Raw genomic sequence first — 26,491 nt, forward strand, 5'->3', positions numbered from 1 at the left:
TCTCTTTTAAGATAAAGATATTAACCGATGGAGAGAGTGATCGAGCAGCATGCCTGATGTATGCGTCTGTGAAAATAAGATAAGGGGTTTAGAGTAGGAGCAATACATAGGGCATTATAAGTTGCTGGAAAAGGGTGTGTGAAGGGGAAATGGGAAGGTCAAATCGGTCACCAACAAGTCTGTCTGTCTGTCTGTCTATCTATCTATCTATCTATCTATCTATCTATCTATCTATCTATCTATCTATCTATCTATCTATCTATCTATCTATCTACTGTTATTTTTTTTTAAGTCACTAGGTGGGAAAATGAAGATGTGATGGGTAAGTGTGCAGGTAGCCACTTCCTTGGTGGGTCTGTAGACAAGCATCTGGTGATGATTCCAGGGCTACCAGTGAGTTAGAAATGGAATGGAGTAGAGTGAGAAGCGGGGTTCTACAGGTGTCTGCCTGACTGTCCTCCTCTGCACCCAGCTAATGATGATCTCAGAGGGTAATGGCTGCTGCTCCATGTCTTCCTCCTAAATCTTGAATAGGTTCACTACTTGGCTGATGCTAACAGAGAAACTATTCATGGAGAGAGAGAGTGTGAAATATGACTCCTAGGTTAGCCGGGGTAAGAATGGAATGATTCCACACACCTGAAGTCATCAAGACACAGCTTGCAAGAGTCTAGTCAGCCTGGCTTGCATTCCATCACAGTCCACCGATTTTTGCCCTCCACAGTCTGGCTCTTAATGACCTTGCTCCTCTCTGTTTCCACAGCATCCTGTGGTGTATCTTCTACTTCAGCCACTCCCAGCTACTTGGAGGGACCCTCTTGTACGACGCTCCTCTGATGTTTGGGTCATGTTCTTCCAGTACCAGGAAACGCTGCCTTTTCTTACACTTGATCTTATCAAGTGTTATTTGCCTTTTTGGTCTCAGCTAAGCTATTGCTGTTTCTCAAACAACTTCCCCATGCCCTAAAGTCTGGTTTGCTTATCCCTCATGTGATGAGATTTAATGTTCACTGTGGTCTTAGGATTCACTTCAGTCCCCTACCATAGCAGTAGCTTGTCTATCTTTCTCATAGCTATACATTTAATGCACAGTGCAGATAACAAATGACCATGTCTGTACTATTTATCAAATTTCCTTTCCTCTCTAGAAACTCAGTGAAACCAAGGAATTTTGCCTTGCCTAATGGATCCAAAACATCTAGCATCATATCTGGTTGTTTAACATTTGTTGAATTAATGAAGCCAAAAGTCCTAGGAAAAGCACCCCCCCAAAAAAAAAAACCCAGACAATTAGTTGAATACATTCTCTGCATGGTAAATTAGGTACCCAAAGTCCTTGTGCAATAGTTTATCTGGAATTGACTATTTTCAGATTGGACCATTAGACTCATTCATCACTCACTATGCTTATCTTTTCAGACAAGAGTTATTGAGGTAAAACTATGCCATGAAATTCTAAGATTTTTTTTTCTCCTTCAGTTTTAGCAATGCCACAGTAAAACTGTGACTTTTGAAAGGCCTCAAAGACACCCAGTAATAAGAATCTGAATAAATCATTGCTTATTAAAGATAAGGAAAACACCAACTTACTCTGCAAATTCTTGCTGACTCTTTCCTGTTGGATTTGGATATTGGGAGAATATATGTCTCTCGCTCCTGAGTTCTGGTAAAATCCAAGGAATGAAGCAATTATAGTACCCACTGGCAGGAGGCTGCAATCCAGATGCAGAACACAGCAAGATAGCCTTCGCAATGTGTTTTCTATGAAAATACACTGGCTTCCATAGGAAAACCAAAGCAAAGAATATGCCATGCATGAAAGCGAACCCTAAATCTTTATAAATCCCCATATGAGAGAAGACATGGAGAGGAAATTACATGAACGAGACTGTGACCGAGAGAAAGATCTGTCATGTGAATGTAGTGGTTGTGTTGGTAGGCCACAGGTGAAGGGGCTGAACCATTTTAAAGGTAAAATCAATACTATCATTCTCTTAAGCCAAACATTACAAGAAGATAAGCCTTGGAGAGATAAAGGAAAAGGTCTGAAATGAGTGGTTGGGTCTGTCATCAAAATTTCATTTATTTTTTAGGTTAAACAAAACATTACTTAAGAAACGAGACTAGAGGTGTTAACAGGGTTTGTGAATCCTGGTTGTGCTTGTATTCCCTTTAAGAAGGAACTATTTGTTAGTATAAGATTGTATTTCTGTGTGTCAGGCGATGCAAGTGTTGGCGGAGCTAAGGTGAAATAGGAGATGCTCAGGATAGGCACACCATTGTAGAAATTCACATGCAGAGTTTTTTTTTTGTTTAAACAAATGATTAAGGTTTAAAGAAAGATATATCCTAATTCATGACACATGCAATTCTTTTTCCTGCTATTGTCATTGTTTTTGTGCTACCTTCACCGTCACACCCATAAGACTATAACAAATTGGATTGGGACTAAAGGATTTGGTAAGACTTTGCTTTATAAGAAAACAAAAACAAAGATGAACAAAATATGAAGGAAAAGTCTTGTGAATTGCTACATTTAATGATTGCCTCACACCTAGAGAATAGCTAGGCTCTGGGGGAAATTCCTCCACATGATTCTTCATTTATTTGTGAACTTGTACTGTTCTCTGATGGGTCCTTCTTTTACATCTCATACATTAGACCCAGGATAGACATTATTAGAAGTGAAAGAAATAGAAATCTTGATGTCAAGGATTCCCAGTTGCTACTATATCAAGACTTACTAGAGTATAGATAGAATATGGTTGAATCTAGTCCATACCTGGTCATGGCTACATAGATGGTTGGTCTGCTTTCTTGAGGTGTGCTGAATAACACTTTCAAGCAGTTTTTTAAATTATGATTTGGGAAGTAAAGCAATGAAATAGAACATAAAGAATTCTGAGGTGTGCATCTTCTGTTATAATGCATAGAAAAGCTCTGAGGTAATTGGATTCCTAAACCTGCCCCTTCTCTCTGACCTGCCACATGCAACTCAGCCACCATAATTCCTTGGGAATATCTGCCTGAAGGGTAAACATTATTCAAGCAACAACAGCCACAAAAACGATATTGTTTAGGTGATTACCTTGGTGGTCTCTACAATATCTGCCTTTCACAGGTACTGTGTACCAAACACAGAGTTGTTAAGTTGTTAAATGTAGACAATATAAATATCAGTAATTTTTGAGACTAGGCTGGGTTAAAGATACAGAAGGAATTCATGTGTGACTTTCTGTTGAATAATTTGAAAGTCATGAAAAGCCCAGAAATAAAAGCAAGCACATGCATTTATAGTCCATTGATTTCAACAAAAAAGCCAAGAGCATACAATGGGGGAAAAGACAGTCTCTTTGATAAATGGTGTTGGAATGATTGGTGTCTACACAGAGCAAAGACCAAGTCACAACCTGAATCTCACACCATAAACAAATACTCAAGTCAAAATGGATCCAAGACTTAAATGTTGCACCTGAAATTAATGTTGGATTTTGTTTCAATTTGTTTCTTGGAGAGCTTGTTTCTCTCTTGGTTTTTTTCTTACTTTGACTCCTATTCTCCTATTTTCTTGTTCATGACTAGTTGCTTGAACCTTTTGAAATTTATTGAGTATTGTCAAGGAGAACTATGCTTTTATTTTGTAATGTGTCCTGGACATCATTTTATGGCATAAAAATCCATATAGTTTTCAGTGTTGTAATATGAATATGTTCATGGTATAACATTCTGGTGCTCCAGGTGCTGGTGGCTCATGCCTGTAATCCTAGCTACTCAGGAGACTGAGATCTGAGGATGACAGTTCAAAGCTAGCCCGGGGAAGGAAGTCCACGAGACTCTTAACTCCAAAACACCACCAGAAAACCAGAAGTGGTATAGTGGCTCAAGTGGTAGAGTCCTAGCCTTGAGCTGAAGAGCTGAGAGACAACACCCAGGCCCAGAGTTCAAGCCCCACAATGGACAAAAACAAAACAAAACAAAATAACAAAACAAAACATTCTGGTGCATTGTGATTAGAATATTCACAAGGAATTCTTAATGTGTCTTCTTATAGTTAATGTGAGTAGGTTCAACATTTGATGATGATGGTGATGACAATGATGATGATGATGATACAGATAAGGCAGTTGCTCTATCACTGAACCACACTTCCAGCCTGTTTCTTGGACTGATTATTTTGAGACCTAATCTCTTGCTTCCTGCCTGAGTACTCACAAAGATGGCAGGTGTGTATCACCATACTCAGCCATTGGTTGAGAAAGGGTCTTTTGTGTATGCCTGAGTTGGCTATGATCTGCAGTCCTTCAAATTTCCGCCTCCTGAATAGCTTGGATTACAGGTTTGTGCCACTGGTGCTTGACTTGATATTATAATTATTATTATTATTTTTTTTTGTCAGTTGTGGGGCCTGAACTCGGGACCTATGTGCTGTCCCTGAGCTTTCTTTGCACAAGATTAGCACTCTACCACTTTGAGCCACAGCATCATTTCCTTGATAGTATTTTTTTTTAAAAAATAAATGGCGACACTGTGTTAAAGACTTTGACTTTATATATAACACAATCTCTGAGACAGAGGTTAAAGTTCTTTTCTAGTTTCAATTTTATTAACTTAGTCAAAGTATCAAAGAAAGATAGTTTTTGTGCTTAGGAAGACTCAAAAATCCATCCTACCTTACCTAGTTGATCAATGAACTGGTCTCCATGCATTTTTGCTGCCTAACCTCGGTGCTTTTGTTCTAGTTCTGGAGGAAATGGTTGTTGTATGAGTCTTCCTGAGGACCCACTGTAAATATACGATGAGTCAGAGAAAACGCGGGAAAGTTCCAAGTCTGGCAATCATTTCAGAAGGAAAAAAGTCATCAGAAACAGGAGGCTCAGAAGAAACAGATGTGAGAAATATTTTTTTATAAGTTTTGTTACAGATTTTTTCCTAATTCCCCAGTTTTAGGAATTAGGTAGGAGTACAGATCAGGGTGATTCAGAAAAAAAGAGAAAAAGTTGATTGGGCTTTAGAAATTTAAAAAAGATTCCAAAAAGTGTAATACTTCCTTGACTTTATATTCAAATGTGACTTCAGAGGGATTCATTTATACCAGGGGCTTGGAATAAGTTGACTGTGTATAAATTGTGAATTTTATGCAAATAAGTTTTTTTTTTTTTTCTGCTTATGTGGTGCTAAGGAATCGAACCCAGGGCCTCATGCATGCAGGGCAAGTGCTTTACCACTGAGCCACCTTCCCAGCCTAAATTGTGAATTTTACATCTGCTCTGGCTGAGAAAAATTGAAAAAAAAATGTTGACACCGAAAGAAAGGAAAATCTTTTCAGCATTACCACTTCAGGTATGTTTCATAGTTCATGGCTTGTTTCTGTTTAAACTGAGGAATTCTAGTAAAAAATAATTTACTTTACATAAAAGACAAGATTAATTTGTTATAGGACTAAAAATTATTTTATATAAAAAGAAATAAAGTATGTAGAACACAGGGATGTTTTAGAATATGAGGAGTCATTGGATACATTATTTTTGTTTTCAGTCCTGGGGCCTGATCTCAGGGCCTGAGCTCTGTACCTGAGCTTTTTGTTCATTCAAGGCGTATCCTCTACCACAGCACAATAGTGCCACTACCACTTTCTGGTGGTTAATTGATGATGAGAGTCTCATGGACTTTCCTGCCCTGGCTGTCTTTGAACTGAGATCCTTAGATCTCAGCCTCCTGAGTAGTTAAAGTTACAGGTATAAACCTCTTTGCTTGGTGGTGAGATTGTTGAATCTGCCCTTGAATTCCTCCCATCATTCCAATCTCAATAGGGGCTGTTCAAGGCTTCAGTGATGGGAGCCGCCCCTTTGTTATGCAATCAACATGGAACACAAACACAGGATCTTGAGCTAAAGACACCTACTTCTAGTTAGCAAAAAGTGGTGCCTACCTGAGTAGACATAGGAAGCAAAAATCAAAGTGGGGAGGGCCTTTAAAAAGCTCACAGCTTGGCAGAGACCTAGCCAAGAAGTGTAGATACTGACCCAAAGGGGAGAATTTAAAAGCTATAGACCCCATTGCCTCTCAGAACCCTGCCACCTTCCTGTTTATTTGCTGTTCAGGTCACAAAATATGGAGGGCGATCACATCGTCCTTCCTAGAAGCAAGCTTGTACATCGTGTAAACTTGTTCTGTATCTATTCGAGGACCTTCGTAAGTTTACAACGAATAGAGGACCTTTGTAAGTTGACAGCGCTGTGTTAGTGACAATTATTATATTGACAGAAGACTGAGGTGCTGCACTGGGAAGACTGGATCTCAAATTCTGCCTCAGCCACATTCTAGCTTGAACTTGGGATGTGAGCTAATGTCTCCATGCCTCCCTTTCCTTATTTGTAAAAGGGAGCTAAAACAATATCTCCCAATAACGAGGCCTTTGTGTGATGACCAACTACTGCGCCAACAGCATGCTCTGATGGCTTAATTCAACCAAGATGCCTTGTGCTCCTACACTGACAATGTTCAATTGAAACCCCTGTGTACACTGACTGCAAGATAATAAACAATACATTTCCTAAAACTTGGCATTTGTTCCAGCAGCTCCCATGTCGCCAACAGTTATACATAGTCATATTAATGAGCAAGGGCTTCAATACTCTCAACATTGCATGATTGAACCTCTCGTTTTGTGTATATAAATTTGGGGCATAGTAATCAGTCAGAAATCAACAGGGTGAGAGTGAAGTGAAAGGTAAGGAAAAGATCTCTTCCTTCTGCTGAATTAATTCTTTCTTCTGACTCTCACACTACTGCAGCAGACTTGGGCTTTGAGATTTTGAGAGAAGAATTGTTTAGAAGCACACACCCTGCCTTGATCTACAATAAAACACGAATGGCACAGCATCTTTATAGTTTAGAGAGAAGTGGAAGATGGAAAGGGAGCGTGGTGGAAGGAAGAGTATCATCAATGAAGAAACGAGAAGGGAGGCTGGGAGCATCGCCATTTGTTCACTAGGTCACTTTCCTGCCTTCGTCTGTCCAATTTCTCTTCTCTTTTGCTTTTTTTTTTTTTGGTCATGGGGCTTGAACTCTAGGCTTGTGCACTGTCCCTCAACTCTTCAGCTCAAGGTGAGCACTCTACCACTTGAGCCGCAGTTCCACTTCTGGTTTCTGAGTGGTTTATTGGAGATAAGAGTCCCACGGACTTTCCTGCCTGGACTGGCCTTGAACCTCTATCCTCAGATCTCAGCCTCCTGAGTAGCTAGGATTACAGGCGTGAGCCACCAGAGCCTGACGGTCTGTCCAATTTCTCTACACGTGAATTCCCAAAACAGATTCCAGTGTGCTTGGAAGAAATATGTCTTCAAATACTTTGCTTATGATGACCTGGTATTCTCTTGTGTTATTGAAGGCAAAAATTTAAAAAAAATATTGTTATTATAAAAGTGATATACAGAAGGGCTACAGTTACTTAAGTCAGGTAAAGAATACACTTCTTTTTGGGTAATATCGCCCCTTCCCTCATTCTCTCCTAAATTTTCCCTCCCATTCTTCACCCAGAAGTTCATTTTCAACATAATTTTGGGTACATTATCAACACCATGTCTGGTAAGTACCACTGCTGCATTTGTTTACCCTTTGTCCTTCTATTTCTGTTCCCTCCCTTGACCCTCCCAAAGACAGACAAATGAGCAAATAAGACAGAAAAGAAAAACAAAACAGCACGAAGACAAAAGAGCACATTTTCATTTCAATAAATTTTGTTTTCATTTCGATAAATATTATTTTACATGATCAGATGCACATAGGCATTGTGCCTTTGTGTTCCTCTCCTGAGTCCTGTCCTTTGGTCTCACTGTGTGTGAGTGCCTTGACACTTATATAATTTATCAATTCCTAGAGTGTTTTATATCTAACTTCTACATATGAGAGAAAACATGCTTCATTTTGTGTCTCTGAGCTTGGCTTTCTTCACGTAACATTTTTTTTTAAATTTTAGCCTGATTTTATTTTTTATTTATTTATTTATTTATTTATTTATTTATTTATTTATTTATTGTGAAAATACTGTACAGAGGGGTTACGATTACCTGGGCAAGGTAATGAGTACATTTCTTATCAAGCATTGTTGCCTCCTCCTTTGTTTCCCCTTCCCATCCCTTCCCATCTACCTCCCCTTCCCCCCGCCACCCCCCAGCCAAAGTTGTAAAGTTTGCTTTTTGACATAAGGACTTGTACATCTCATTGTTGCAATGGGTCCACCTGTATCCCTATTTAAACGATTTGTTTTTTTTCTTCACTTAACATTTGTTACAAGTCCATCCATTTCCCTGCAAATGACATAATAAGGCAATTTTTCTTTTTTCCTTTGGCAGCCATGGGGCTTGAACTCAGTGCCTAGGCCCTGTATCTGAGCTTTTTTGCTCAAGGCTAACTCTATACCACGTCTAGTTTTTCTGGTGCTTAACTGGAGATAAGTCTCATGGACTTTTCTTCTTGGGGCTGGCTTTGAACCGTGATCCTCAGATCTCAGCCTCCTGAGTAGCTAGGATTACAGGCGTGAGCCACCAGTGCCCTGCCTTTTTTTTTTTTTTTTATCCTGCCTTGGTTAAAATTTACCATGCCACCAAAGGAAGCCCCTGGCTTCCTGCTCCCTACTGCCTTTAGAAACACCACCATTTTAGACTGCAAAGCAGGTGATCTCCCCCACCTCTCTCTGCAGCCTTGTATTTCACGTCTGCTGGTATCCTTGGCTCTTTTTTGTTCTTCCCTTAACTCTTTTCATTTTGTGTTTCCATTGATCCCTTCCTAGGAACCTTTAAATGATCTGAAAAACAAAACAAAAACAAAATACCAAAACCCAATCCACCTTCTAACCTCCTGGCTTATATAGCTACAATAATTCACTTTCATGTAAAAAAGAATCCATCTTGCATGTCGCCAGAGGTCACTTCTGAACACCTGCTTGGCTTAAGAGACCATCCCTGCCACCTTCTCCCCATCCCTGGGGCAGTGGCGCCCAACCACCAGCTGTTCTGTGATCATGCTACACGTGTTCACGCTGTTTGCCTGGAATGTGCGCTCTGTGCTGGTATCTAAATATCCATCAGGACCTGTATAAAAATTTCCCCCATGTGATTTGGATTTAAAAATATCTTCTCCTAAGATGTCCAGTTCATTTCATTGCACTTTATGTCAGCAGAAAGTCTCAGGGAGAACGTGCATCTGTCCAGGGGAAGTTATTAGTCTCCCACACAGAACTAGGAGCCAATCAGCTTTCTTTTGTCTTTTTAACCGAGTTCATGTCAGAGAATGGAGAATTCGATGGGGGCCAGGAAGGAGGTTGTTCGGGTGTTTAAGTCCGATTTGAAATGGAGAAGGGGAAGGAGTAGGAGGAAGGTCTGGGGGAGGGCTGAGGAGGGGAGGGTCAATGGGTGAAGTGTACCTTGGACTTCTTGGGACCAGAATGGCTGTTGACTATGGGGCATGAGACGTGCCAATGGCTGATTGCACTCCTTTCGAAAACTTTCTTCCAAGCATCTTTCATCTTTCAGTCTGGTTTCTGGAACCATATTGTAGGCACGCTATGAGACAGTTTACTTGCACCCCTCAGCCCCCAGGTGTCTTTATGGTAAAACATGTCAGCAAACATCACTTGCGATGTATTTTATTTATAATCAATTGCATCTTTTTCCCCCTGTCAGTAAAAATATGTCATTTAATATCAGGATTCAACAGGGGAAACACACACACATCAGAATTGAAATAAAGCAAGGTGCTGGATGGGGGAGGGGTTCAAGTGGTAGAGGATCTGCCAGCCCTGACCTCAAGTCCCAGTACCACAAACAAAATAATAACCACAACAAAAGGAAGACAGCTGATTAGAATCGAATAGGTAATTGATTGAAACACAAGGAAGAGTGGGAAAAGGCCACAGGTGAAATTAAGGATTGCTTGAGGAGACGGATGGCAGGGGTGAGGGGCTGATCAAGCAGCACTGGATACTTAGACATAAAATATCAGAACCCCCTTTTACAACGTTTAAAAAAATAAATAATGCTTGAAAAAGAAGCACTTGAGTCACACACTTACTGGGAAAGATTGGGGGGAAAAGTTACAAAAGGAAGGTTAAAAAAACCGTGCTGGGTGATGGGAAGTCTAAAAGATAACAAAATATTAGGAATGTGTGAGACATACAGTTGGTAACATAGCTGATTTTGCAAGGATTAACTGTTCTCTCCAATCTCCCGAGACTGTGAATTCCTTTTTATATTTACTCCTTGAAGTGTTTCAACCTTTCAACATGTACTAAGAAGTCTGGTGGCCTGGGTCACGCCTGTAATCCTAGTTACTCAGGAGGCTGAGATCTGAGACTTGCAGTTCGAAGCCTGCCCAGGCAGCAAAGTCTGTGAGGCTCTTATCTCTAAATAGCCAGAAAATAAATAAACAAATAATAAACGAGGAAAAAGAGGCTCAAGTGGTAGAGTGCCACCCTTTACTGAAAAGGCCCAGGGGGAGGCTTTGAGTTGAAGGCCCAGGACCAATTACACACAAGCCAACAAACAAACAACAACAACCACCAAACAACCACCACCTACCAAACAAAACTTAAGACCACCAAGCCCAGGGACTGGCTCGCCTTTCCGAAAGAAAACTGCAGCAGCGAGTCAGCCAGCACACACGTCAAGGCTTTTGATTTTCTTCCTCGTTTCCGTGTGTGTATCAGAGTTTTTCAAAGTATCTGCGGAAAGGAAATAATTCACTTTCCCGGGGGAACCTTTCTCTCCGACCGATCGCGGCCGGGGGCGGGGGCTGGGGGGGGTACCCCTCCCACCTGAAGTGTGCGCGCCTTGTTTTGCTTTCTTTAACGAGGTCTGTAACCAGCCTTTCCTCAAAAAACTATCCAAGCCCCCCCCCCCCCAGGAAAGCGTGCCATTTCCCCCCCCCCCCAGCCCCGGCGCAGCGCCTCTTCGGGGAGCCCCCTTCTGCCCAGGCCCACCTCGCGCGGCAGCAAGAAGATCTTTGTTCCTCCACGCTGCAAAGTTTTTGGGGAAAGCCCGCACGGCCGATCGCCAGCGCCACAGGGGCGCAGCGGCGACGCGGGGGGCCACCCCCCGGGGCCTCAGATCTCGGGGTGCCGAGCAGCCCGTGGGCTCCGTGCGCGCTCACTAGTGGGAGCTGGCGAGGGCGAGCGGAGGAGCTCGAGGCGCCGACGGAGCGCAGGGAGGACCCGGCCGGCGGCGGCGGCGGCCAGAAGTTGACCGAGGTGCGCGGGGCGCTGCGGGGCGCCGCGGGGCGCAGCAGCCGGTGAGTGCTGGGAGGAGGTTGAGGGGCGCGGCGGGGCCGGTGCTTTGGGGGGGGCGCTGGGATCGGAGCACAGTGCGGGGGTCCGGGGCGGGGATGTGTGATGTGCGTGTGTGGGGATGTAGGCTTTGTGCACCCACTTTCTGCAGGAGGGGCCCCGAGGCCTCGCGGGCCAGGAGTTGTCCAGGGAGGTGGGGAGGGGGGTCCCCGGCCGCGGAGCTGCGCGCCAGGAGGGGACACGTGCTTCTCGGAGCGCCCAGGCGGGGAGTGGGGGACCCGCACGCGCGGCCAGGAGGCGTGGGGGGGCTGTGGGAAATCGGGGAGCCCTGATGCAGGCGTGGGGGGCGCACCGGGAGGGCCGGGGGACCGGGGCGCGCAGGCACCTGTGTGCCGAGCCCGGGGCGGCAGGGGGTGATGGGGAGAGGAGGAAGGGGTCCGGTGTGGGCTTGGCGTGTTCCCTCAGCCCGTGGAGTCAGTCTTGCCCTCTCCCTTCTCGCCCTCTGGTCTGCCCATCCATGCGTCTGTCTGTCTGTCTGTCTCCCTCTCTCCCCAGCCCTGCCCGGCTTTGTCAGTCTCTCGCAGGGTGTCACTCCCTGCTTCCCCTCGGTCGCTTTTTCCAGCCTGACTTTGTGCTCCAGCTACCCACCAGCCCGCCTTCCCTCCGGCGCCGGCTCCATGCGCCCGCCCACCCCTGGTCTGTGGGTCTGTCTCCCCATGTCCATCGGTGCGGTGGTGTCAGCATTTCGGACAGAGAAGCCCCCCCCCCACCCCCCGCAGTTGTGCGGGGCTGGGTGTTCTGCCGGCTGCCCCCTGGGTGGGCTTTCTCCTGCCCGCCGTTCCTTGGGGTTCTTAGGGGACTCAACACTCACTAAGGTGAGGGCAGGGGCGCCAGCAGCCACCGAAGTGCCAGAGGAGGAAAACAGAAGTGAGCCAGGCATTGCCTCCCCTATACAAAGAGAACGTTCCAGACGGATGTGCAGTGAAGCAGGGCCACCTGAGAGAAGGTTCCGGAATTCTAGAAAGACACACACAAAAGACACCCCCCCCCCGTAATGAGAGAGGGGTCATTTGAAAAGTATTTATTTGAAAATAATTTAAGTGAACACTTAGTGGAAATCTCTTGCTGTACAGAATGGAAGCCCAATAAATCTCTGCTTTCTTACACACACACACGGAAAAATATATAATTTTACATATATAAATATGCATATATGTAAGAAAACTCATATATTAGGATCCCAGTGACAACTTTCCTAAGTTTTATTTTGGGAAAGTTTTGGGAAACGATCCTGTGCCAATCTGATGTATTTGTATTTAAGACAATATTCTGCCTTCGTTCTTTCATAGTTGTTCACACTCTAGTGATCAAGAAGAAATTATTTCTAACTGCAAAGAAAATAGGAGAAGGATTTGCGAGTAATTTTAAAACTTGAGACATTCCAGGGATCAATAATTTCTTTGGAAAACTCATTATAAGGATGTTTTGAAGGATATTACATCTTAGTGAAATATGCAAGTTATTACACACTTAGATCATTGTACCAGGCAAAGAAAGTTTGTGTCTTGTAAGCAAATCGTAGTAGAAATGGCTTTTCAAAAAAATATATAAAACATAGCTGGAAAATTAATTGCTCTGATTTTTTATGGTTTTCTTTACTTCTGCATAATGCACCTTTGTTTTTGTTTTTTTTTTCTTTCTCTCTTTTTGTTGATGTTGTTTTTAGCGAAATATAGCCTAGGGCTACAAAACGATACAGTGTGTTACTTGTCCAATCTGAATTACCATTTTGAAAAACCACCTTTTCCTTTTGGACACGTGATAGATGTTGATACGATCTCATTACTCATGCTCAGGGGGCTGCTGATGGCTATTAATGGCACTGGTTTGTGATTTTAAATCAAAATGTTAGTTTTTTGGTGAGTTAAGATCTTGATTTATGTCATGTTAATGAATCATCACTATTTATAGGGGCTCTGTCACCTTGTCTGCCCTGGTGCCCAGCGTTTTATCCCAGGTTGTCTCAAACTGTTAGGTTCCTGTGGCTGAGCAAGGTGGTGTTACTGGCCCCCAGGGTGTGTGCCTATGTGTCTCCTAATGTTCCAATCATTAAATAATATTTATTAAAAGGAAATCGACTTACTTTTTTCCCTCATAAACTTTGAAAACTGTATGAGAAGGCCTGATAAAGTATTTTTTTATTATATAAATGCTGGTTTCATTTGTCTAAAACCATGTCCCCCTAACTCCTCCTGGAGTACCCAACTTATATTTATCATCTATAGGCAAATCAGTCATCACCCATTCCAATGTAATGAAATCTGTTCCGAGTTTTCCTAAGTACCTTCTCTCTGCCTCTCTTTCTGCAACTTAACCACTTGCTTACTTTTGCCTACCTGGATTGTTCCTTTTAAGTTGTAAAAAAAAAAAAAAAAGTATACAGAGGGGTTACAGTTACATGAGCAAGGTAATGACTACATTTCCTATCAAGCACTGTTACCTCTTCCTTTGTTTTTCCCCTACCATCCCTTCTCTTCCCTCTTTCCCCCTCCCCCCCAAGTGGTAAAGTTTGTTTCCAACAAAGTGTCTTGTACATCTCATTGTTACAATAGGTCAACCTGTATCCTTGTTTCAGCATTTTGTTATTTCCCTTCCCCTCCCCAAATTAGAAAAAAAATGTATATTCAAGATGGAAGGCACTGAGGTCAAATACAGTGAAAACAGGGGTTATACCGTGGAGGAAGAACATACAAGAGTAACAGAAAAAAAATCACATAGTACATTTTAGATATGTTAAAAACAATAGAAAGAAAGAAAAAAACAAGTTGTGTTCCTATCTTGGGTTCATCTCACTTAACATCATCTTATATGGTCATATGTACATAGCTTTTGACCTTTTCTGTTTGTCTTAAACCTATACTTTGAGATAAAATAGTGTTCCTTTTTTTCCCCCTTCTTTTTGTCTTCTTTTTTTTTTTTTCTGTCTGAATTTCAGGTACCAAGCAGAGTGCTTGACATGATACTTAGAAAATCGTTGAAGGAGAATTGATTTCTCTTTCTTTTGTCTCTTACTTCTGATATAATTCTTGGTAGACTCAGTAGGTCAAGGGAATATATTAGCCTATAATAATTGCAGATTGTAGATTTAGGCATGAGGAGTTTGAAAGAACATCTCATCACATGTAATAATAAGAGATGAAGAAATGAGAAGAGTTTGAAGAGCAGTTCAGAAATAGGGAAACCACAAGGCTGTAGAATTGAGTCCTGGTGCATTTTTCCTGGCGCCATAGTTATTTTCATTAGACTTACACTTGCTTTCTCTCCGTTGAAGTGGGTACATCTGTCTATGATTATAAGTTAACAGGAATAATCTAAGCCATAAAGATTTCTTTTCATATCAACCAGTGAAAGCCACAAATGAAATTTGTCAATTTCTAAGAATTGATAATGGCTTGTGATACATATACATGCAGGTAACCTTTTCAGGAGATGGAATTCTAAATTTTCTGTTATATGCTAGGCATTGTTCTGGGTCCAGGGTTAGCTTGGGCAGAAGAATTTCACTGCAATAATTTGAACTTTCTGGACTTACATTTTCTTCTCTATTATTTTCTGTATATAGGGGGAAGGGAAGGGAAGAGAAAAAAATGTTGGATCACAAAAATAGCTCTATTAGAAGGTTGTGTGTGTGTGTGTGTGTGTGTGTGTGTGTGTGTGTACATGCATACCAAGGCTTGAACTCAGCGCCTGGGCACGGATCCTGAGCTTTTTCCTCAAGGGTAGGACTCTACCACATGAGCCAGAGTTCCACTTCCAGTTAATTGGAGATAGGAGTCTCAAGGACTTTCCTTCCTGGAGTAACTTCAAACTGCCACCCTCAGATCTCAGCCTTCTGCGTTGGTAGAATTACAGGTATAAACCACCAGCTGCCATCATTAGTTACATATGTATAATATATGTATAACCTACACACACACACACACACACACACACACACACACACACACACACACACACACACACACACACATAAAATCAGTTTAACTTGCAGAGCAACTGAAAGCCCATAAGTTTTAAATATCATATATTCCTATAAGCTTTTTGTCTGACAAAAGACTAACATAGGCTGGGTGCCGGTGGCTCATGCCTATAATCCTAGCTACTCAGGAGGCTGAGATCAGAGGACTCTGGTTCAAAGCAAACATGGACAGGAAAGTCCATGAGATTCTTATCTCCACTTAACCATCAGAAAACAGGAAGTGACACTTTAGCTCAAGTGGTAGAGCACTAGTCTTGAGCTGAAGAGCTCAGGGACAGTGTCCAGGCCCAGAGTTCAAGCCCCACAAAACACACACACACACATACACACACACACACACACACACACGACTAACATAGCTTTAAATTTGAAGACTACTCTTCTTGTTTTTCTCCAATCTTCTTTACAGTTATTGAATTTCATAACAAAGATACTCTTTAGCTTGGGGTGGGGGGAGGAGTTGATGAAAATCATTATGATATGGTTGATAAAAAGTATTCAAATTAAAAGATGCTGGTTTTGTCCAAGAAATTAATTTCAGTTTCTGTGTGTTGCATTTGGCAAGATGGCAAAAATTGAAGAAGTGTTATAGAGACAAGCCAGACTTCAGGGTGCACTATGAGCTAGGAATATTGTGATGAGTTCTTAGGACTGGTTAGCTCCTTCTGAAAAGTAGATTAGGGAGGAAACTTGAAATAGCATCTCTCACTTCATTTTTGGCCAAATAGATGTGGCTACAGAGGAAAGACAGCGAAGCTGAATCCTTCCAAGATTCTAGTGTTCTCTTTACCCATCAGCTTTGAAAACTTCAGCTACTTCTTGAAAGACATTGCTGTGAAGTGTGCATTGTTAGACATGTATTTCCTTTGCACAGCACCTCTGGTGCATAGTTGTGGAATGTTGTAGCATTTGTATTTTTCAATGAAACAATAGCTGCATGTTGAGGGCAAGCTTTAGAAGATAGTAAGTAGCAAGTTTGGAAAAGGTTTTTCTGGAGATTGTATTTACTTATTGGCTAGAGGGAAAGAGACACAAACCAATATGTATATATCTTTATATATATTTTTGCCTAGCTGCTTGAGACAAATGTTTTAGTTGCTTTTATAGCATTTAGAAAGATAAGGACTTAAACAAGTACAGAAGCACCTGTCACTAGTTAACTCAAATGATGAGTGAGTCTAAAGTGATTCTATGTAAGTCTGTAATGATGGTACTTAAAATGAACTTGAATATAAATCAGTGACTTCTATCTAACAAATACATTTTACAGCCATCTATAAAAGTTACTAACTATCTGCTCTTTCTCTGGAAACAAGCTACTGTTCCATTGTCTAACACACTAGCATCCTTTTATTTTTATGTCTGCAGTTAATCAAATGTCCCTCTGTATCTATATGTGTTTCCTTTCTGTCTCACTCTGCTTTTCCACTCTGTGCCTGATCTCCCCGGGCTTCTGTGTCAGATGTCTTCTATTTTCCTCTCCAGGTCTGTTCTGAGCCCTTCTACCTCATGCCCTCTGCCAAGGCAGATAACTGGATGAACCACGTTGACTCCCAGATGACTTAGTTCACTGGGGGAAGCCAACAGCAGAATGGAGGGAGGATAGAGAATAAGGGCATTCATTCCATTGGATCCCTTTCTTGTAGGACCAATTGGGCTGCCTGGGTCCTTGTACTCCCAGTCTCTGCTTCTCTCCGGGAAGCCTTGGTAGAACGCTTTCTTTCTGGATTCCACTGATCTCTGGAATAATTCCTTCACTTTTACTAACTTCAATTTACTGCACTGCCCTCGGGGTCTTTTTACAGCCTTGCCCACACCTTATTAAATTGTTTTTTTTTTTTTTTAATTAAACAAAGCCTCCTCCCTCTGTCAGGAGCTGTGTCAGATCTTGTTTTCTGTTGATTCAGCTTCTGAAATCCTCTCCCCCTTTTGGAGCTTTCTTGCATTGCTAAGTTTGATGGGCCTCTCTTCTGTTTCACATCTGTTTCCCATCCCAAATCGTATTTTTCTCTCCATGTGATAAAGGCCTTCAGAGTTGGTATTATGCAATTCTTTACTCTCGATCAGTTTATTGGCTCAACTTTTTGAAAATTTAATAGTCTATGTATTTTATATATAGAGTGAATGAAACAAAGTATATATATGTATATATATGTATGTATCTATACATATATATACTCTTTCATTCATATCATCTATACATATATATATACTCTTTCATTCATATATATACATATATACATATATATACTTTGTTTCATTCACTCTTTTTGCATTCGTTAATATAATGCATAGGGCCAGGCACTAAGATCAGTATTGTGGAAGCAGAAAAGGCATATCCATATTCCTGTTTGGATTGGCAATGTGAATTACATATCTTTATAACTTGTATTTCCATTTATCCCATGCACTGGTAAGAGGTTCTATGTCAGTATATGCACTTTGAAATACACTTAATGTATAATTTTTTAAAATTCATTTTTCATTGTGAAAATACTGTACAGCGGGGTTACAATTACATGAGCAAAGTAATGAGTACATTTCTTAACAAGCATTGTTGCCTCCTCCTTTGTTTTTCCCCTACCATCCCTTCCCTCCCATCTTCACAACTACACTCCTCCCCCCCCTTAATGTATAATCTGATAGTAAAAAATTGTAGTTTTTTTTCATCTCCTTATTGGTGATATTTGATAAGCATAAAGCAGATACTTAAAAGGACCAGTATGACTACTACAACTTCTGGAAATTACATAGCCATATAGATCTTTATTTTATCAAAATTCCCTTTGCTGTGTGTTGGTGGCTCACACCTGTAATCCTATCTACTCAGAAAGCTGAGATCTGAGGATCATGGTTTAAAGCTACTTGGGGCAGGGAAGCTTGTGAAACTATCTCCAATAAACTAAAAAGAAAAGCCAGAATTTGAGCTGTGGTTCAAGTGGTAGAGTACTAGCCTTAAGCCACAGAAGCTCTGGGACAACATCTAGGCCCTGATTTTAAGCCCCAGGACACCCACTTCCCCACATACATTCTTTTGAGTAATGGTATATAATAAGATTAAACAGTAGGAAGGGGAATAGTTTGATGAAATTTTGTGTTTAATAATTGCATTTTGAAACTTTTGGGGGGCTAACAACATGACATTGTTTTTTCTTCATCAGATATTAAAAGGAAAATTGAGCTTGAAATAATGAGCTATTTGACTTGCTTGTGGGTTACCTGTAACAGTAGTTTTATTTCATGGCCTTTGCTTCCAAAGTGGGTTCCAAGAAACTGGGGTCTTCTGGAATGCCAGGGGTGCAGTCCAAGAGGAATCCCCTGGACATCAGCATAGCCAGCTGCTTAGCTGAGGGCTCGGGTTTGACTGTATGAGTTTTACCTCATGGTTCTGTCATTGGCTAGCTGTGAACTCTTGAGCAAGTTATTGAACCTTCTGTCTCTTTTTCTTTTTGCTTATGTGCTGCTGAGGAATCGAATCTAGGGCCTAATGCATGCAAGGCAAGCGCTCTACCACTGAGCCACCTTGGACCTTTTGTCTCTTCTTCACCATCTCTACAATGGAAGGGCCATGCTGTTCACCTCATAGGGTTATCTGAAGATAACAGTAGGGTTTATGAAGTGTTAAGAAAGAGAGAAGACTTGCTAAACAAGTGAATGGCTGATAGGTTCAATCTGAGAATTCCAGGTACTTTTAAGCCATGCAGGGCTTTCTGGCCTTCCTGTGATTGGTAATCTACATTTCAAAAGAGCTTCCTTTCTTACATACCAATTCTGAAGTCAGAGACAACAGGAAAACAAGATAGGGTCTCTCCCATGAGTTTCTCCCTCATGGTAAGTGTTCCCTTGGAAATTGGAAACAGCTGGTCAGCCGTTGGCAGTTATGTTTAAAGACCTGGAGTGGATGACCTCAGGTTGCTTCGTTTTGAATCATGCCCCTGTGAAAGCCAGCAGCCAGATGGACATGAAAGAACCCATGGCCAGGTTGTTGGGAGGTATGACATTGTGTGCAGATTAAAGCTCAAATGATTCCCCCCAAACATTTCAGGTAGCTACTCTCTGATGTTGAAATGGAAAATTGTTCATCATCATGGCGTGCTGGAGACAGAGTTCTAATAATTTTGTGGGAAACTTCAGGTAATCAGAAACAATATGGATTTCTATGGCAGTGCATAAGGTAAAGGCTGTTGACATAGGAACTTATGCTTTGTGTATTTCACAAGCTATAGCAGTTACATGTGTCTGTGTGGTGAGACTTTGCAACCATTCTGAGTTGTCATTTCACTCATGATTCCATCGATCGCTGCGTTAAAGGGTTATCTTTAACATCTGTAACAAATGACAATATGTTAACTCTCTCTGAAGAGGAAAACCATACTACATTGTTTAATTGAATTAAATTAGCTTTCCAGGGAAATTTACCTAGGAGCGGTTTCTGGAACCAATTTGGAAAATGATCTTTGTATTCTGTAGCATTTACGTTTGATTATGTTTTCCTTAGTAATTCCCCATGGACCTGATTCACCCTTTGCTTCAGTCAACTGACCCTAGTGATTCTTGTTGCCTACAAATAATTAGGCATTTCCTACTTCATATTTGTGCATATTTATGAGAAAATATAGACTTTCTCCTGAAATCTAGATAGGTCAAGAAATTCTTGATTCTACAACATAAAATTACTTGAACATTACCATTTTAGCCTTCTGTGGAATATCTAAAACTTACATGAATTCAATTATTCAAAAAATGTTTTATTGGCTTAATATCTGGTACCTTTAGTAATAAAAGCAAGGACTTCTCCAAATTTTGTTTTGGAAAAATGGCAGATAATTCAGAACTTCTTCTTTTTTTTTTTTTTTTTGGGTCCAGTCATGGGGCCTGAACTCTTGGGCCTGGGCGCTGTCCCTCAGCTCTTCAGCTCAAGGCTAGCACTACCATTTGAGCCACAGTGCCACTTCCGGCTTTTTTCTTTTTGCTTATGTGGTGCTGAGGAATCGAATCCAGGGCCTCATGCATGCAAGGCAAGTGCTCTACCACTGAGCCACCTTCCCAGTCCCCTCAGAACTTCTTTTAGATAATTACCTGGAGGGTTTCTGTGCTTTAGTCCTACCAAGAACTAGTGCACCATACTTTTATATCCTCTCAATTCTATTGTGATCTGTTGTTTTACACATCCAGGAAGAAACTGATAATTGCTTTGAAAAACTCAACTTTCAAGTTTTTAAGGTATAAAATGTAACCCTTTGTCTCACCATTGTGTTGTTCCCCTTCCCTTCCCTAATTCAGATAAACATATATACAATACCAGGGTACCAACATCAAATACAGTGACAACAGGGGATAAGGGGGGGGGTTGGAAACCAAAGCAAGAGTGATATTCACAAGACAATATGTTAGAAATAAACTGTACAACAGGGTGGTGGATGGAGAGGTAGGGAAAGTAGGATGACCGTGAGGGAAGGGGTAACAAGTTGGGCAAGAAATATACTTATGACCTTACTTATAAGGTAACTGTAACCTCTTTGTACATCACCTTGATAATAAGAAAATTACAAATAAAAAGAAGAAAAAATTATCTCTTGTGATCAGTAGTATGAGATGTATCTTGTACACTATGTACAAGGATTATAACTTACTCTGGCATTTCTTGAATTCATCAGACTTAGCAGTTTAAAGATAAACCCAACTTCATCCCTGAAAAGTCTTTGCTTTATGTGCCACAGCCTGAGTTTTAGAATTGTAGCTTTCCCCTAAATTCTAGAATACATAAGTGCCTGTTTGCATCTTCTTTCCTGCCTACCTCTCCTCACCCTCTTCTACTTGATTTGAAAACATTTTTTTTTTCCATGACAGACTTCTCTTGGAGACAAAGAGAATTTAAACACAATGTTTTCTATTTGGAACCTCCAGAGAATTTCTTTACTAGCTCTACCACACTGCTTGGAATTTGGCTAAAGTAGTCTAGTCATTTGAAATGACAATTTGGTATTCGGTAGCCATGATCGTAATATTTTTCTTAATATTGTAAATGAATGACAACCAAATGCACTTCAGTTTTGTCATGAAATCACTTATTCAGTTGTACAGTTTCACTCAGAATGTTTTTATGAGATGTTCATGTAAATAAAAATGTTCCCCTGGCCAGAAGCTAATGATAGCATGGCCACCTGTTATATATTTTACAGATGCCATTTAGATGTAGATATTTTTTCCCCTTACACTGCTTCTCCAATAACTAAAGATCTATAATTGATACATCAAAAAATCAAACCCTGTAACCCCTGTTTTATTTGAAAGTTGCTATTATACATTGTAAACACACTTAAACTTCCTAACATGCATCCTGATTTAGCATGCAGCTATAAATTCCTTTTTTTTTTTTTTTTGACACAGGTCTCCTGAAGCTGGAAGGTATATAATGCAATTTAACAGTAATATTGTACATCTTTATCTTGTGAATAATGCCTTTCTTATAAATAAGTATTATATATTTATGCAACCCAAATGGATTTGATGTCATCTTGTAAATCAAAGCCTGTGAAAGGGGTAATCCAGTCTTGCTCGAGAGAGAAAGATGTTTAAATTCACAGATGATGGACTACCCAAAACAATGCAAAGCACAAATAGACTGACAATGGAAGAGAACATGAGAAATGGTTGAGAATGTTTAGGAAGTGTCAGGTTGATTTGATCTGCTCTTTCTTTATGTAGCATTCCTAGGGGATCCTGAGGGCTAGGTAAGATTGGTATCCCATGATTTACTTTTGAAAAGTAGCATTCGCTCCTCCAAATATCTGAGCCATTCGCTCCTCCAAATATCTGAGCCTTTCTCAACTTAAACCACACTGGTCCAGTTAATAAGACCACCTGCTACAGTCTTGGAAGTAACAGAAATAATGCGTCATTTCTTAGCTTTGTCTTTTGTTTCTCAACCAAAGTGTATATACCAATTTGAGTATGGCAGCAATTAGTTATGTATTTGGGCATTGTACTCTCCTGTCAATCATTGTGCAGTTTCTTTACATCCATCTGGTTTATGCTTAGCTTGCTAGATGGAATGAGAGCTGGACTTTGTTGTTTCTCTTTATATGGCTGCCTGTGGTCCATTGGACCACATGGAGGATTTTCCTTAGTTTCTACTTCCCATGTTTTTCTTCTGTGAAAAGAAGGTGATAGTTTCTTTCCTTGAACTGTCAATATTGGAGTTATCAGTTATATTACACCACATCTGCACTTAGCAAGTCAGTAAAATTGAAATTTTATTATTTATTTTTTGTTGTTTGCTTGCTTTTATTTTGTGTTGCTAGAGACCAAACCTTGGCCTGTGCATGCTAGGGGAGTATTCTACCATTATTGAGAGCCAGGTTTTCTGCTTAAATGATGTTCATGCCTGTGTTAGCTTTTTGGGCTTCAGGAACATATTAATGAAAGCATCCCAGAGGTGAGGTTTAAACCCCTTTTTAATGATAACTAAAGCTCATTATCCGGAAAATACAGTAACCTCATAGTTTTCCAATTTCAATCATATTGGCCTTTCCCCCCAGTAACTCATAAAGTTTTGGAAATCTTGTAGGTTATCCCATTGGTTGGCAATTCATCATAGTGGAAAAACTTAGTATCTTTTACAGACTTGGAAAATTTAATCTACATTTCCTTTTCTACATCATTTGTGAAGATGTTGAATGAGACCATTTCTAGCTCCTTCTCTATAGATGTTTTTCTTGCCAAAGTAGTGCCTTTTTCACTTTGTTTCTCCATAAAGCTTCATGTCTACCTTGACGATTAAGTTATTTTTAGTAAGTTTTATGACACTTCTTTGTTAAAAATAAAAATAAAAGAAGAACTGAATGGATTAGATGGACCCGTTTCTCCCTTGAGGCTTTCTCCAGATTTGATTTTGCCAAATCACAATCATCACTGAAACGTATCAAAGCCAGCCAATACCCACCTTGATTTTGTTTGCTGAATTCTTCAGTGGCTTTGTACTTGAGTGTGTACAGGCCTCCAGAACTTTATTAGATTGCTAAGAAGTAAGCTTGGTGGAAGAGATGGGATTTGTAATTAATGTGGATGGTTAATATAAAATGATATAAAGGAGAGAGGGGAAAAAAGGCCATCATATTTTCCATACTCCAGGCATTGTCACACCAACAGAACGGACCCAAGTTATTGTCTTCTCATTTTTGTATACGAAGGAAGTTAAACCCCATGCAGGAGTAGCCACGAGTATCACACGGGAATCTCTGCTTCTAACATCATGGTCAGATGTTGGAGTTTGGATGCAGCCAAGTATTGCTTAGTTACCGATGAGTGGTGACTGACACTCAGCCCTGTGGTCCAGGAGCTCAGACAGTCCCTGGAGGCCAGGAGAGATGCATGCATCCTGATGGCGGTGCAGGAGGTGTGAGTGTGGATGGAAGTTGTTGTTAGAATTCACGAGATGTTTGATACAGAACATGTAGAAAGAGATGAGTGGTTGATCACGTTCTGGGGTGAGTGATGGATAGAGATGATCTTTAAAATCTTTGGGAAAAATAAGAGTGAGCTTGAAATGATATAATCTCTCTTCCCTTTTCATTTACAGTCGTTTGTGTTCACAGAATACTGGCAACAGAGTTTTTAGAGCAAAGTCATTACATCTTTACTCAAACTCCCTTTCCACTCAATTCACATGTTGGATGTATAGTATATGTTGAGGGACTGGGTAGATCTGAAATGAACTGTAATGACGTTTTAGTGAATTACAGTAATTTGATAGCTCAAGTGATTTGTTAAGATTAGAAGAATGCAAGGCAAGAAGAGAGAATCATTTGAAATAGATCAATGTATGCCACATGACATTGGACAGCATGGATTATTTTGAAGGAAATATGACCGGGAATATCTCATTGCATGGCTTGAAAGATGGCTGATATTAAATATTGAGAGGAACCATCACGAAGTGTCCTGAAAATACAATGACAACCTTTCAAGAGAATCTCCACTCTGGAAGCTCTTCTAAATGAATGTTCTACTATGTAAACGATGCTTGATGATCAGCCTAGTTCTGAGTGGATGGCCCTGGAATTGACTCTAGCTTTTTCCAGGTTTGTTTGTAACTTGTCACAGCCTGCTTCCTGGCTTCACACAACTTTTCTAGAAAGAAACCTCCTCCTTGTTTCAAGTAGGCTATGATTAATGTTTTGTTTTTACAGAACAAAATGCAAGTGGGTGTACTGGCCTGTGCTGGTAGATCAGTTATTGAATTAAAAGAGAAATTTTTTCCTTTTCCAAAATAACCAGGTTAAATTTTTTTTTTACATAGAGCCCAAGTTCGGGGGTGGAGGAGGGGAGAGGAGAAGCAAGACTTAAAGTAGATTTTGGCAATACACATAAGACAGCAATTTTGCTGTTGAAAACATAATATTTAAAATGCAGACATTATATGTAATATGTCAAAATATTTTGCAAGTTCCACAAACACTATGTGGTTTTTCAAAGGAGAAGAAATCCAAAGGAGCATGCCCAAACATACTAAAGTGTAGTGTAATTTGTAACCAATAGAAAGCTTCCTTGCTGACTCCTTATATTCCAAAATACAATTTTTCCATTATGGAAAATCATATTTAAGTCAAACATAAATAATCAGATATCTGCCTCACTAATGACCTCGCTTATTTTAAAATCACGTTACTGGGTTTAACCATATGACCTCTATTCTGCGACCTTGTGTATTCTGGAGGCTGGTTTTGCTTGTCAAGGGTATTTCCTTTTATTTGTTTTCATTTTACCTGCCATTTCAGTCATTGAATGACCCTTGGTAATTTTATTAGAGAGCCATATAATGAGGAAGGGCTAGTTGATTATTTTTTATTTTAACTTTCATAATCTCATATAACTCAGCTCTCCTTTGTGTTGTCATTTCTCAGGTCAAATAATAATTTCTTCTGTAATTTCTCATCAAAGTAATGGATGAGATAAAAGAATACGTCTCAGTGCATTTAGCATTCTTCTTTTAGCTGTTCACTTCTGTTCTCGCTCATGCTGAAAAGAGCAGAGTCTGGGACAGGTTATAATTCGTTTTAGAATAGCAGATTGGTCATTTAAAGTGAGTTACCCAATCCATGTTCGTGCCTTCTGGATCTTTGATGCTGTGATTCTGTACCTCAGGAACAGACCTTAATCTGGATTCAGGATTTTAGGGTGGCATTTGGTCCTTTACTGCAGTCCACCATTGAGTCTGGTTTATCTTTGTATTTCTTCCCTTCAGGTAATTTTTGGAATTTTAGAGATCAAAGTGAGTGTGCCTAATTTTTTAAGTCCTTTCCTAATGTTTCAGTTCTTAAGATTTTACAATTCATTGTATGAGACTGACACTTAAAAAATAAAATGACTATGCAACAGCGATACTCACAAGACAATATGTTAGAAATGATCTGTTCAACTTGGGGGGATTGGGGGTATGAGAAAGAGGGAGAAAAATGAGGGAAGGGGTAACAAGTTAGATAAGAAATGTAATCACACCTTATTTATGTAGCTGTAAGCCCTCTGTATATCACTTTGACAATAAAATTAAAAAAAAATAGGAGTCAGGCATTGGTGGCTCACACCTGTAATCCTGGATACTCAGAGGCTGAGGATTGAGGTTTGAAGCCAGCCTGGGCAGAAAAGTCCTTAGGACTCTTAGCTCCAATTGGCCACTCAAACACAAGAAGTGGCACTGTGGCTTAAGTGGTAGAGCACTAGCTTTGAGCACAAAGAGGCTTAGTTAGGGACAGTGACCAGACCCTGAGTTTAAGCCCCATAACTGACAAAAATAATGAGATCTTGTGAACATTTTCATGTTCTTACTGATAAACATTTTATTTGGTGGTTGGCAAGTAATTTGGGTCATTAGGATAAATTCTGCCAGTATATGTATAATATTACTTTCTAAGAATTTGGAAGCAGTCGTTGAAAATATTTTGTTCAAAAGTCAGGTTTACTTTCATGTTTGATTGCTACTTATTTTGTGTTGGTGTTGGAGCTTGAGATTATAGCTTTAGCACTTGCAAAGCAAGCACTCTACTATTGATCCATAGCAACCCTCTTTAGATTGTAGGATTTTTTTTTTCAGATACAGTCTCAAATTTTGCCTTGGTCCAGCTTTGGACTATGATTTTCCTATCTTTGCCTGCCAGGTAGCTAGGATTATA

At 40.5% G+C, this 26,491-nt stretch overlaps 1 protein-coding gene across 1 annotated transcript in view; it reads left to right on the plus strand.

Moving 5' to 3' along the window:
* Nucleotides 1-11,222: 11,222 nt before the first annotated feature.
* Bmpr1b (bone morphogenetic protein receptor type 1B) overlaps nucleotides 11,223-26,491 on the plus strand; it is a 301,468-nt gene continuing 286,199 nt past the window's right edge. The window contains exon 1 of the mRNA XM_070022299.1: nucleotides 11,223-11,245. The gene's annotated coding sequence lies outside the window, so the exon portion shown is untranslated. The remainder of the gene's footprint in view (nucleotides 11,246-26,491) is intronic.

The sequence above is a fragment of the Dipodomys merriami genome, unplaced genomic scaffold (assembly GCF_024711535.1).
Source record: "Dipodomys merriami isolate MVZ:Mamm:240054 unplaced genomic scaffold, mDipMer1.0.p SCAF_15, whole genome shotgun sequence".
In the NCBI taxonomy this organism is placed as follows: Eukaryota; Metazoa; Chordata; class Mammalia; order Rodentia; family Heteromyidae; genus Dipodomys; species Dipodomys merriami.